Raw genomic sequence first — 12,356 nt, 5'->3', positions numbered from 1 at the left:
CTATTAATAGGAAAATAGAAGTGGTGGAATAGGTAAGGAAAATGGAGGGGAGAGAGACCATGTGATTCTAAATGAATTTAAAATCAACCACAATAACCCACTTTTTTTTAAATTTTCCTTTGGAAAGTCTGAGAGGTGATGAAAGACCCCCTTAAAAACAAAGCAGCTCCCTGCTGCCCAGTGTCCTCTGCAGTGTCTGGATTTCAGGCTTACCCAATGAGGATTTTTCAGAAGTCCATGCTTTTTCCTGAGGAATGTGCTTCTTAGGAGCCTGAGTAAAACATCTCATTTACCTACATTAATAGTTTTGGAGGTTTAGCACAGCACACCATAGCTAGAGCAGAGGACCCGAACAGAAGCAGAGGGAAGCAGACACCTAATCTGCTTTTGGTGCAACCAGCCATGCTGGAGTGCATCCAGGGAAGCACCAGGTTACCCTGGGTAATCAGCACTGACTACCCCATGGCTGTGTGATGCAGCAGTTGCAATGCTGGGAGCTGCACTGAAGTTGGAGCCCTGACATTTCCACTCTGCTTTGACCAATGTTGCCCAGAGCTAAAGCACATAAAGCCTCTCTGACACGAGGCTCTGTGGAGTGGCTGAAGGCAGAGCATGTGCATGAGCACAGGAGAGAGTCAGGAGTATAAGCAGTGCACCTTTTACTCTAAGGTAGTAGAGCTTAGGGGCCCTGTTCTTCCCACAAGCTGCTTTCTCCTGAAGGGCTGCATGGGTACCGTTGTTTTTACCCTGATCCCCAGTGATTGCCACTGCTGTATTATGACTAACCAGAGCCTTTTCCATGGCTTCATTAACAGTCCCCAGTATGCCAGCCACCCCTAGCCAAAATGGACTCCCTCAAGCTGGGGGTGTGCCTGGGGGTGACACCTTTGTTCCTTTCAGCAGAGCCCTTGGAAAGCAGCCCACTCTATACAGAGTCAAGGATTATTTTGTTTGGTAGCAGTTTTTGCTCTTACCTGCAGCCTTGGAAGGACTGGGGATGCAACCCACGTGCTATCTGCAAACCAGCCGCAAGAACAGAGCTAGTGTAAGCAGAAACTTCTGCAGCAGCAAAGCTGGTGACTGCTCTTGTGTTATCGTGCAAAATCTCTGACTTCTCCAGCTGAAACTCCAGTGCCTAAAGGGCCCTACAAGGAATCTGGAGAGGGATTTTTACAAGGGCAGGTAGAAACAGAACAAGGGGGAATGGCTTAAAACTGAAAGGGGGGAGATTTAGATTAGATATCAGGAAGAAATTCTTTACTATGAGGGGGGTGCAGTACTAGCACAGTTTGCCTAGAGAAGCTGTGGTTGCCTTACCCTGGCAGTGTTCAAGGCCAGGCTGGATGGGGCTTGGAGCAACCTGGTTTAGTGGAAGGTGTCCCTGCCTATGGCAGGAGGGTTGGAACTGGGTGATCTTCAAGGTCCCTTCCAACTCAAACCATTCTATGGTTCTATGATCTACTCCAAACACACAAGCTTTTTGGTACTGTCTTTTACTACATAGAACAAGGCTGGTGAAATGAGCAGGCACTTGGTGAAGCCACTGGTACCTCCCAGAAACACAGAAATGTTTCCTGATCCTGAGCTAGCAACCCCCATGTGGTAAGATGAATGGGGTAGATACTGCCTCAGAGCAACCACATACATTCAATTTTACTATACATCCATGTGCATTGTGTAGGTTTGTGATGCATGGAGTAATATTCCAGAACTGTCCTAAAAGGCTTAACTGTTTTTGTTCTATGCATCTCTCTGTGGGAACAGTGAAGCTATCTTCAAATGAGGAGACCAGTTTTACATGACATGAAGGGCAAGAGAAGTTATCTTAAATACAGCTTAAAACTCCCCCCCCCAATCACTTAAAATTGCTTTTTCATCTGCAAGAAGACAAGGGCTTATACACCTGCCGTCTATTGCCAGAGACAAATCCTTAAGGTGTGGGAAACTACATGCCACTGGCAATTTAACAACAGAAAACTCCTACTTTTTTAGTTTTGTTTTAGCCACCTGTGAGAAGAGCACACTACAAAATTGATCCAGTGAAGCTGCTTCACTGTTTGTAACACTGAAGTCCTGGTTCAGACTGATTAGTGGGCAGAGTGAAGGAGGAACAGCCAAATTTATCACATGGATGATGCCACCACATTAGTGAGATTATCGCTGAGATCTTCCAGTCCTTCATCTGTCCCATGATGGGTTAAAAAAATATTTATTATGACAACAAATATTTCATACTATTTCCATCTGCCAGGGGTATACAGACCACAGAAAGCCATCATGTCTACAGTGACTTCCTGCACACTGTGACAATACCAAAAACCAGTCCTGTGCTATTAAACAGATAAGAAGAGGAGGCAGAACTAAAAGCTTGATGGGGAAAACAGAGGGTAAACTTGAGCAGGGAACTTGGAGGAAGACAAAGAAAAATGGCTCATGGAGTAGCAGGGGAGCAAAAAGGAACGGATTAAATAATATGGGACAAATTTAAAAACAAAACAAAACCAAAACACCTGCTGGGCCCAAAGGGAAAGAAGTGCACACTGAAAAAAATAATTCCCTGGAAAGTGCATGTAGGGCAACCTCAGGAGATTTGCTTTCTCTAGGCAATACTATGTACAGAACTTGATTTAAAATGCAGATTCTTTTGAGGATGTTAACTCTCAAGCTTGTGAGAAGCATCATGTCACAAAATGAGTCATCTTCTCAGGGAAGACCTTAAACTCCTTCTAGGCTGACCCTTTCTAACAATTTTTCTTTTTATTATTTTAAAGCCATTGTCTTTCCCTCAGTTTCTCAAAAAAAGCACAAGAAAACAGAAAACAGGTTACAGGTAGACCTCTGCTCTTCAAATAATAATAAAAAAATTTTAGCTAGCAGGGAGGAATCTGGCAGAACAGATTTTACAGAAGGATGCTAGCATGAACAGCCTAAGACTGAGCTTCTGGAGTGAGGAGTAGACTTTAGTATTGGACAAGTGTGAAACAGAAGTGAAAAGGAGACAGAGAAAACATTAAAACATGAGTTTGTGACAGTCCTGCTGGACTTGGGCATTTACAAGATACTTGACCCTCCCTAACAGATCCCACTCTTCCTGTGGAACAAGAAATGCTAAGAAACTCCCACCAGGTGTAAATGAGGAAGCCACCTGTTTAGAAGACGTGTTTACACTCAATGGGTGGTTTCCTCCCAATGTGTAAGATATACTTGCAGCTTAATGCATGCAAAGCGTTCCTCACGTGTGAGAAGGGGCTAAATAAGGGCCGAATGACTCAAGAACACACATATGCACATACTACAAGAGAATGAAGAATGTAGGGACCAACAGAAAGGCTTCTCTCCTTAGTACAAAGCTGTCTGACTGACTTAATACTAAGCTGGTGAACAATAACATAAAAAGGGCAAGTTTCCCACTGCCCATGAGGAATGAAATCTTTGCTGAGAGAGCAGAAGCCACATTCTTTAGCAAATTAGATGCATCAGCTGGGATTTGGCAGAACCTCCTGAATGCAGAACTCCAAATCCACACTTAACCACTTACTGGCCTAGTCTTTCTAGAGGTATTAAGCATTCCTACTACCGACACACACTGACATTAGGAAATTTTCTGGAGGGAACAGATATGCCAGTAGCATAATGCTTCTAGGTAGCACTGGGCTTGCTTATCCAGAAATGCTGTGGAAAGTACCAGAATAAGAATCCATGTAGATAAAATACAAAGTGCAGGGTATACCTGGATGTCAAGCTGGAACATCATAGCCCACTGGGTAGCATAGACTGTTCAAAGAACAATCCTTGACACAGATTAGGCAGACAACGGAGAGCAAAAGTCGAGCCTGAAGCTTTGAATACATGCAGACAGCAGTCTCAGCATGGCAGTGCTGCTCCAAGCCAAGCCCTCTGCTGAAGCAGGCTGTAAGTCACACTGCTTTAGAAAGGGATGGAAATGCTCTTGATAATGTATGTTTAAAACCTGGTTTAGCTACAAAGGAGTATGTATATGCAAATATAAAAAGAGCTGTTGGGCTCCACATGTAACTCCACAAAACACAGTGATGTTATCTGCCCACAAGTTTGGAAGACTCCTGAGCTACAAGGCGTCAGCTGCAGTAAGCAAAGGTGAGTGAAAATGAGCCACTAAAGATAGCACTGATACTTTTCCTTTGAATATATGAGTCTTACGTGGTCCTAGGTTCCTAGCTGGAACTTACTGATGTTCTCCTCGAGCAACAGAGCTGAGCTGCATCTTGGGAGAAACAAGCAGCCTCTTTCAGTGCCACTGAAATGCTACCAAGGGGAAGATGTTTAAGGAATGGAGGATTACTATAGAAGAGGGAATTTTCTCCTTCTGGCAGTGCTCAGCCTCCCTTGAACCTCACAGAATAGCACAGGTAGCTGTGGACAACTTAAATTGTGGCGTTTCTAACTTTTTGAGCTCTTCACAGTAAATAAAGCTGTCACTGTGTGCAAACTGTAATTAGCTGCAAGACCTTTGAGGAAGGCACTACCTCTTCTGGTATGTAGCTCCCAGAACACAGCAGAAATACTACGATTTTTTTCCTTCACAACATTCCTTCTTTGTCAGCTTGATCAGACCAACCTTACTGCTTTCAGGAGCAATTGGAAAGGACTGTCACTTATCCCCCCACCTCCTCTTCCACTGGCAAAGGAACCCATTTCCACATTACACTGGTAACTCTGGTGATGGGTGTGGTGGGAGAGGAAGTGGGAGGTTTCCCTGCTCCCCAGGGAGCAGCCCTTCTGGCCTGGCCTCCCAAAAGCCAGTGTCTTTGCTAGTTAGCTTGCAAACAGAAAAGGAGCTTGAAGTGGAGACAGCAGAGGAGGATCATAGAGCATGGGGTGCTGCCTATATACCCGCACCTTAGCAAACAGCCCTCTGGGGGGAAGGTAGACTCCATGCTGACTTTTCATAATTCACTCTTCTGATGGTGCCTCTTCTCCTGTTGGGTAAGTGTAGAGATATGGGCAGGGAAGGAGTCACCTACGTGTCCCAAGGAAACAAAAAATCAGAAGACTGAGACTAAAAAAAAAAAGATAAGAGTGGGACAGAGCTTGCTTTAAAAATATCCAGAATCTATTAATAGTTCAAAATACAATTTTTAATTTCAGGATACCCTATGACCATTACCCTTACTGATTATTTGCTAAGCAGTTTTGCTTGCTGCAAGCTTCTTAACAGACAGAAATTAGAGTAGAGGGAGAATGCAGGGAAAGGGTAATCAGTGTGGAAAAGAAATTGCAGGAAACATACTTAACCAAGTTAAGCAGCAGAGTTATTCCATCCTTCCAGCAGTACAGGGAGCACAAGAGTAATTCTTGTTGCAAGAATATTTATGGAGGTAAGATGAATCTTTTATTCAAATACCAATAAAAATATTTACAAGTTTTGTTGGAATTAAATCTCAGTTTCTATAAGCCCCTACTATGGGAGGCAGATGGAAAAAGATATGGAAAAGGTTAATTTTTAATCTAGTCTCCAGTTTTCTTTGCAAAAGTTGGGAAAGACAATAAGACTACACGTAAATAGAAGAATAAACACCCAGACTACCTGAAAGATGCTTTCCTAGCAAAGCGATTTGCTAACAATTTGTTCTGTGCAGAACAGAATAGTCAAAAGGCAATTTTAAATCTAATGTTGGCAGAGATACATGAAATGACACGCTTAGAAGCACTGCTAAGGGTAGAAATGCAGCCTAAAAGGAGGTGGTCTGGATCATCTCTTACATTCAGTACAGCAAATGGTAAAGGTCCACCTCCCATTAACCTAAAGTGCATTGTTATATGCCTGAGGAAAACTAGTAATTTATTCATTTATAAACATACTTTAAAATTTGGGTGGGAGGGGGAGGGGAAGTGGGAGGGAGTGTGTGTGTATGTGTATGACACTTTAAATGGCTCTTCTGTAGAAACAGGGTAGGTCTGTGTATATTAAAATCTAAACCAGGCCAGTAAGCACTAGCAGAAGGCCACTTTGAAATGCCCATCCCCGCTCACAGCAGAGGCACACACCTTACAGCTCATGTCTGTTGGTTTCTATGATCGGCTGCCTTGGATGGTGTCCTCTACAGAACTGCCCACAGTACAAAAAATGGGTGGACAACTCCAAAGCGTTCCCTGGCCTTGCCACCAAAGCCTCTTCTCTTCCAAAATTAGTTGCAAGGCTTGTTTGACTCCTTTGCCAGCAAGGAAAAACTGTCCACTAACCCCAGTGTAGGTTAGCCTGAGACGTGAAAGGTTGGGTGGAATAGGGAGAAGAGATCTTCCTTGTGCCTCCGAAACAGAGTTGAAATAGAGGCCACCCTAGTCCTGGATCTGTACTGTTAAATCTGGTCAGGAGGTGCTGGAAATTTTATCACTGCTGTTAGCTGCAAGATCTAGTAAATCTACTCCATAGAAAAAACAGATGCGCAGCCTTCATGCTGGTGCAAAGGAAGCAATTTTGGTACACATTGAGCAACTACTTCACTGTGTCCTCAGTATAGACAGTAACTTGGAAACAATGTCAATTTGTTTTTGTGAGGTGTCTTTTCTAGCAACCTGGTCTAGCAAAAGGTGTCCCTGCTAATGGCAAGGGGGTTGGAACTGGATGAGCTTTAAGGTCATTTCCAACTTAAACCATTATGTGATTCTGATTCATGAACTGAATTCCTGTCTACATCAAAACACAACAGGTACCATTTTCCAATAAACACTCCTCTGGATCCACAGAGTAAAGGTGTTGGTGGATGACTGGGTTTACCACTGTAGCAATCCTTGCTGTGAATACACAGATTCTCGATGGCGACCACCCAGATGGAGGAAGCAGGACAGGAAGGAGGGTTTTTTATTTTCCACAGAACACTACAACACTGTTATAGAAAGAAAAGGCCATGTGGATCTTCCAGTCACTGTCCAGCACTGAAAACATCAGCCTTTTCATGCTAAATTGATTACGCTGATACTCAGAGGGCAGCAAACTAGCCTGCAGAAGAACACAGTACTGGGGAGAGCATGGTGTGATCATCCCGGTATGTTCAGCGGTGCTTTGTCACCAGCTTATGACAGATCCAACCATAAAAGCAGGTGGAAAGAACACAGTTTTACACCATCTGTATATTAATGTTAAGAGCATATACAATAAACAAGAAGAGTTAGAGGCTTACGAACAATAAGAAATGGATTATGGCTGGTATTGCTGAAAGCAGGTGGAATGGGACACGAGACTGGAAAACGAAAATTGATGACAATAACTTGCACTTTAAAGAGAAAATGGCAAAAAAAACAACCCATGAAAATGTAACACTTTATGTAAAAATATGCTACGACTGACTATAGACATTTTAAAATCACAGTGCTTCACGATTGCAGTCATAACTAATAAAACTAAAAGGCAGTTGGCTGGCACATGTTATATCATCAGACTAGCAGGCCCCACTAAATAACAGGACAAACTACTCTTTTCGTGGCAATCTAGATCATGTAGGAAGAAAAAATATGCTATCATGGTGACTTCAAAATAGGGGACATTTAATATACATTTTGTGCAGTCAGCAGTACAAATTTTCTGCTTCTAAAAGCAGGACAATTTCTTTACCAATGAGAATAAATGACACTATGAGTCTTCAAGTAAATAGACAAGAAGCAAATTGCACAACCATGTATTTACCATGTCCAAACCATGGACAAGTAGAGAAGTTTCTAAGAACCAAAGATTTACCACTATAACTGTGATATCTGAAAAGAGCAAAAGACTGGTTATTCTGACATGATGTCCAGCGAAACAGTGGAATAACTGATTTCAGTTGTCTAGCAGTGATGACACAGAGGATAAAACAGGAATACTGGTCAGCGTGGTTTCAGGAAAGGGGGTTTCACCAGAGACATTGATGGTTTTCTTATGATAAGATAATTGATCAGGTGGGGCATGGAAGCAGTGCTCTTATACTTTGTTTTTGCAAGGCTTGGACTAGTGCGAAAACTTACTATTGCAGAAAAACTCCCCAACAGTAATTCCCAATATCGGACACGTTTAAGGTTCAACTGGACAGGGCACTGGGACATCTAGTCTAGGTCATGCTTTGTCTAGGAGGTTGGACTTAGATAGTCCTTGCAGTACCTTCCAAGCTGGCATTCTATGATTCTATGACTGAATTATAAAAAGCCCATACCCTCAGGCTGCAAAATGCGGAAATACCAACAAGCCAAAATTTGGGTTTTAGGATTATGCCATGGAGGCCTGATCTTAACCAAGTGCTGTCCAACATGTTTCTAGTGATTTATGCTACCATGACCTCCTTCCCAATGAGCAGATGATAGCAAGAACAGTAAGAAGGCCAGGGTACTGTTTACAAATCGCCTGGTTAGATGGTCAGAATCCATCCAAGCACATTTTGATTACCCATCTCTCCTTAGGAGTCTATGGGGGATGGATTTCTGGGGACAAATTTTGACATTTGTAAAAGGCAGGTACTGCATCTGAACTCCAGGGCAAATGTTTTGTGTAAAACAGTAGCTATGAGGCAAACATAACATAGATGGGCATTCACTACATCTCTATAGGCTGCTCAGCAAGTGATCCTCACAGTCATTATTTCCATTCCAGCTTGTCTCCCTGAAATCTGGTAAGACAGTTGTACTTTTGCCACACTTCAATGCAGTGAATACACACCTGTATACTTTTCCTTTACTTTCAGGTAGGCTTTTAAAAAGCCCTGAATCCCATAACATCAACAACCTTTCTTTCTTACTATCCCAAAGTTAACCTTCAAAATGTATAAAATGTCATTAACAATTCCAGTGAGAAACACACCTTTTTCACTTGGAAAGGACAGTTATGTTTCGGAAACATTCTCTAGACACAGAACTCCCTTTATCCTTCACATGCAAACTCAGGCAATGCATCTTGAATGTTTAAGATAAAAACAAAAGACAGCAAAGAGAATTTGAAGATATTCTTTCAGTATGGTGTCTTTTCTCCTTTTCATTTATATCCCTCCAATTTCCAACATCAGTAGTGGTTTCAATAGGAGCTATAATTGCAGCATCCTCACAGACCTATGCAGGCGAAGAGCTGCAGTCTAGTTTTATTTGTCTTGCACCCACAGAGAATTCTGTTTTGTTTTGACCTCTCATTACTCTCCCTCACTCACTTGGCTCCAAACATCAAATTCTGTCTCAGCCATTCAACATCTATTCCACTGGGCTGCTTTCTTCTCTTACCAATATACATACATATTGAACAGCTGGAACCAAGGAAAGGCACAATTAATGATTTTGAATTTTTCCAAAGAAAATGTTTTACTTTTCCCCCATTTGAAATTACTTTTTGGTTTAAAGAAAAAAAAAAGTGCCTCCCATAAAACCTCAAAAACTAAATGGAACATTTTAGGTTAAACAGATCTCTTATTTTTGAGAAAGAAGGTTGGTTTAGGCTTGCTTGCTTTTATTTTTTAAATCACGTAAGAAGCCTAAACAAAGTCCATGTTCCATCTCAGTGTGAAACCTATTTCTTTTATTATCACACAGGAATCAGAATAGCAGAGGACTTCTCCCCCTTAAATACCTAAGAGGTTACCAGCTCCAGTTAAAATCTGGACTTGCTGGTTTAGCTTATAGCTACAGGTAAGCAAGAATGAATTAACCACCCAGAAAAAGCAAGAGGCTAAAGGGCAATACCGACCACCTCCCACATACTCACAAACTAACTACTGGTTTTAGGGCACATCAGGGTACACTGGACAAGACAAAGAGCATAGATTTCTAAGTACAAGCCTGACCAAGTGCAGAACAGTCAGGCATGAGGGAACACTAGTAGAGCCTCACTGAAGGTAGATGGCTCAGGATACAACCATGGTTTTAACAGTCAATTCCACAAAAAGCAGTCTGAATTACCTCCAGGCTAACCCTGGAAAAAATCTCCAACTCAACAAAACAAACCAGTATCTGCTTTGTGGAAAAACATAAAAATACCCCATCCAGTGCTTCTTTGAAGAGGAAAGGTGATAGCATAAAATAGAGAACATCATAGTTCAGGATATATGAGTTGTTCAGCAATAGCGTGATGGAGGCTACAGCCACAGTGCTAGTACCAGTCCTGGATCTGTACAGCAATGCAAAGGACTAACACATCTCACAGGAAAATTACACATCTCAACCAGAGGATAACATATGTCAACACCAACTGTGTAAAGACTTCAGTGAAATCCTACTTTTGTTGGACACTAGTTCTTTTGGCTAAGCTGCTAATTTAGCGCTTTGCTTGTCTAACCACTCAAATGTATATTGAGCTGCACAACTTCCTCTCTTGCTGCTCACCTCTCTTACAAGAGCACTGCTCAGCAAGCCCAGAGTACCAGCACTGACATGTTAGTGTCACTCATGTGCAACTAACCTCCACAGAGATTTTCAAGGTCCCAGCTGAACTGAGAAATGCTGTGTCTCTGTAAAGTATACTCAGCAACTGAAACAATTAGTACAGGTAAAAGTTCTGCTTATTAACAACAGACATAGCCTAGGCCCAAATGGGTATGGGTTTAATTAGTGTACCTAGTGCACCTACGCACACAACTAGTCATACTTGCATGGGAATTTTACAACAGTACACAGAAAATAACACAAGGTGTACATGTTTTTTGCGCATGTCCGATGTTCCCTAAATCAGCTTTTGGTTCTCAGATATGCCCTTGCAATAGTCATCCAACAGAAATATATGGTCAGTGCTAACCATGAGGTGCAATAGCTAGGATTATTTTTGCCCTTAAAAGCCATTTATTAAATCTTAATTTAACACACACACACTTTTACAATTCTGTATCAAAACCCAAAACTGCAATGGAAGTATAACTATAAAGAGAAAGATACATTAATTTTACACACAGAAATATATTTCAAACTGAAGACAGGAATCTCCTTATTTTCCATATATGATCTGGCAAGTCTGACCATCCCATCCAGCACTAAGCAGTAGAATCAGATAATCTGCATCAGTGTGGATTTAATGCAACAGTATCAACATACTGGTTTTACCACCTTTGTAAATACCCATTTCTACCAAGCACATCTCAGAATAATAAGCTTTCCAATTTTCCACAGAAAAATGCTTTTTGGGGAAGCGGGAGAGGAAGGAATGAAGAAATACATTACAGTTAGAAATCTATTATTTCAACCTTCCTCACAAACAAAATCCCTTCAGTGAAGGCAAGTGAGTTTCATGAGTAGTAAAGGGACCTTTCTACAGCTACACACCAGCAAAAAGTCCCTCATCCTGACTGAGCCAATGAATGAGAATTGCACATATTACATTACAACGCACGGCTTTTCCTCAAGTTTCTTCTTTATATGACATAGAAATGACTTAATATACAGACTTCGTTTTGGAAGCATGTCTAGAGTATGCAAATATCTAGTTTTTCCTGCATTAAAAAGAAGGAACTGAGTGAGATTAGATATATGAAACCTCAGCTTCCTGTTCACAGTAGAGAACTGCAGTGAGGTATTAACATGAATTTATAGACTTATGGAGGAGATGACATTAACTCTTTCCCGGGGGCAGTTTGCCTCTCAACTGTTCGGTGGATCTTTTGATTTCCAGAGATTTAATAAAAACAAAGGAAGGATAAAGCATCAGGCAGCATGACCAAACACCCCCTGCTTCTCAACTACAACTGACAAACCTGTAGCTCAGATTAAAGTCTGAGTTTTCTGTCATTATTGCAGTATTTCTTCAGATAAGTCTTCCTAAGAAGAAGAGGCTTTAGACCAACTATTTCTAATGCAATAGGCAAGCAGAATTAAAAGACATGGACTTCTGAGCTGTTACTATACATTCTGAACCAAAACCAGGAGGTGGATAAACATTTCTTTTGTTTTGCAATTAATTTTAAGTAGTATGTGATGGACTGTGATCTGGTAAAGCTGCTGCTCCTCCTATTGATAGATCCTCAAACTCCACAAGCTGAAGAAATGACAAATTTTGCTGTATTTCTACATGCATTACAGAGTGAGTCACCATTAAACCAGGCTCAGAAGGAAGTACTCCTTGTAGGTGGTGTAGAAACAGATAATTTGGTAAAAAGCTGTTACGCTAAAACTATCAACCAGCAATTTTATTAGTGTACTATTATATTCCAGTTCCTGACATGTTTTGGTGGCACATAACCTCTGTGATGGCACCACCTCCTTTGTGGCCTGATTATTAACTTTAATTATTTTTAAAACTCTTAAAACAACACTCAGAAAATTTATCCTTGAGCCTTTCCATGACACAAGTGTGCAGATCTCTACCAGGGCTGCACAACTGAGAATACCCAGCTGACCCAGGAGGCAACAGGGCATTACTATAACCATTATCCAAACTGGTT

At 41.5% G+C, this 12,356-nt stretch overlaps 1 protein-coding gene across 4 annotated transcripts in view; it reads right to left on the bottom strand.

Annotated features, from left to right (window-relative positions):
• Positions 1–12,356, bottom strand: part of MAML3 (mastermind like transcriptional coactivator 3) — a 280,365-nt gene that overhangs the window by 77,488 nt on the left and 190,521 nt on the right. The gene's annotated exons all lie outside the window — the stretch shown is intronic.

This window comes from Neopsephotus bourkii, unplaced genomic scaffold (assembly GCF_033783945.1).
Source record: "Neopsephotus bourkii isolate Nb327-2 ecotype Australia unplaced genomic scaffold, CSIRO-AGI_Nbou_v1 NB_1827, whole genome shotgun sequence".
NCBI classification, from domain to species: Eukaryota; Metazoa; Chordata; class Aves; order Psittaciformes; family Psittacidae; genus Neopsephotus; species Neopsephotus bourkii.
Note: the sequence above shows the minus strand (reverse complement) of the source record. Positions and strands in the feature narration are given on the sequence as shown.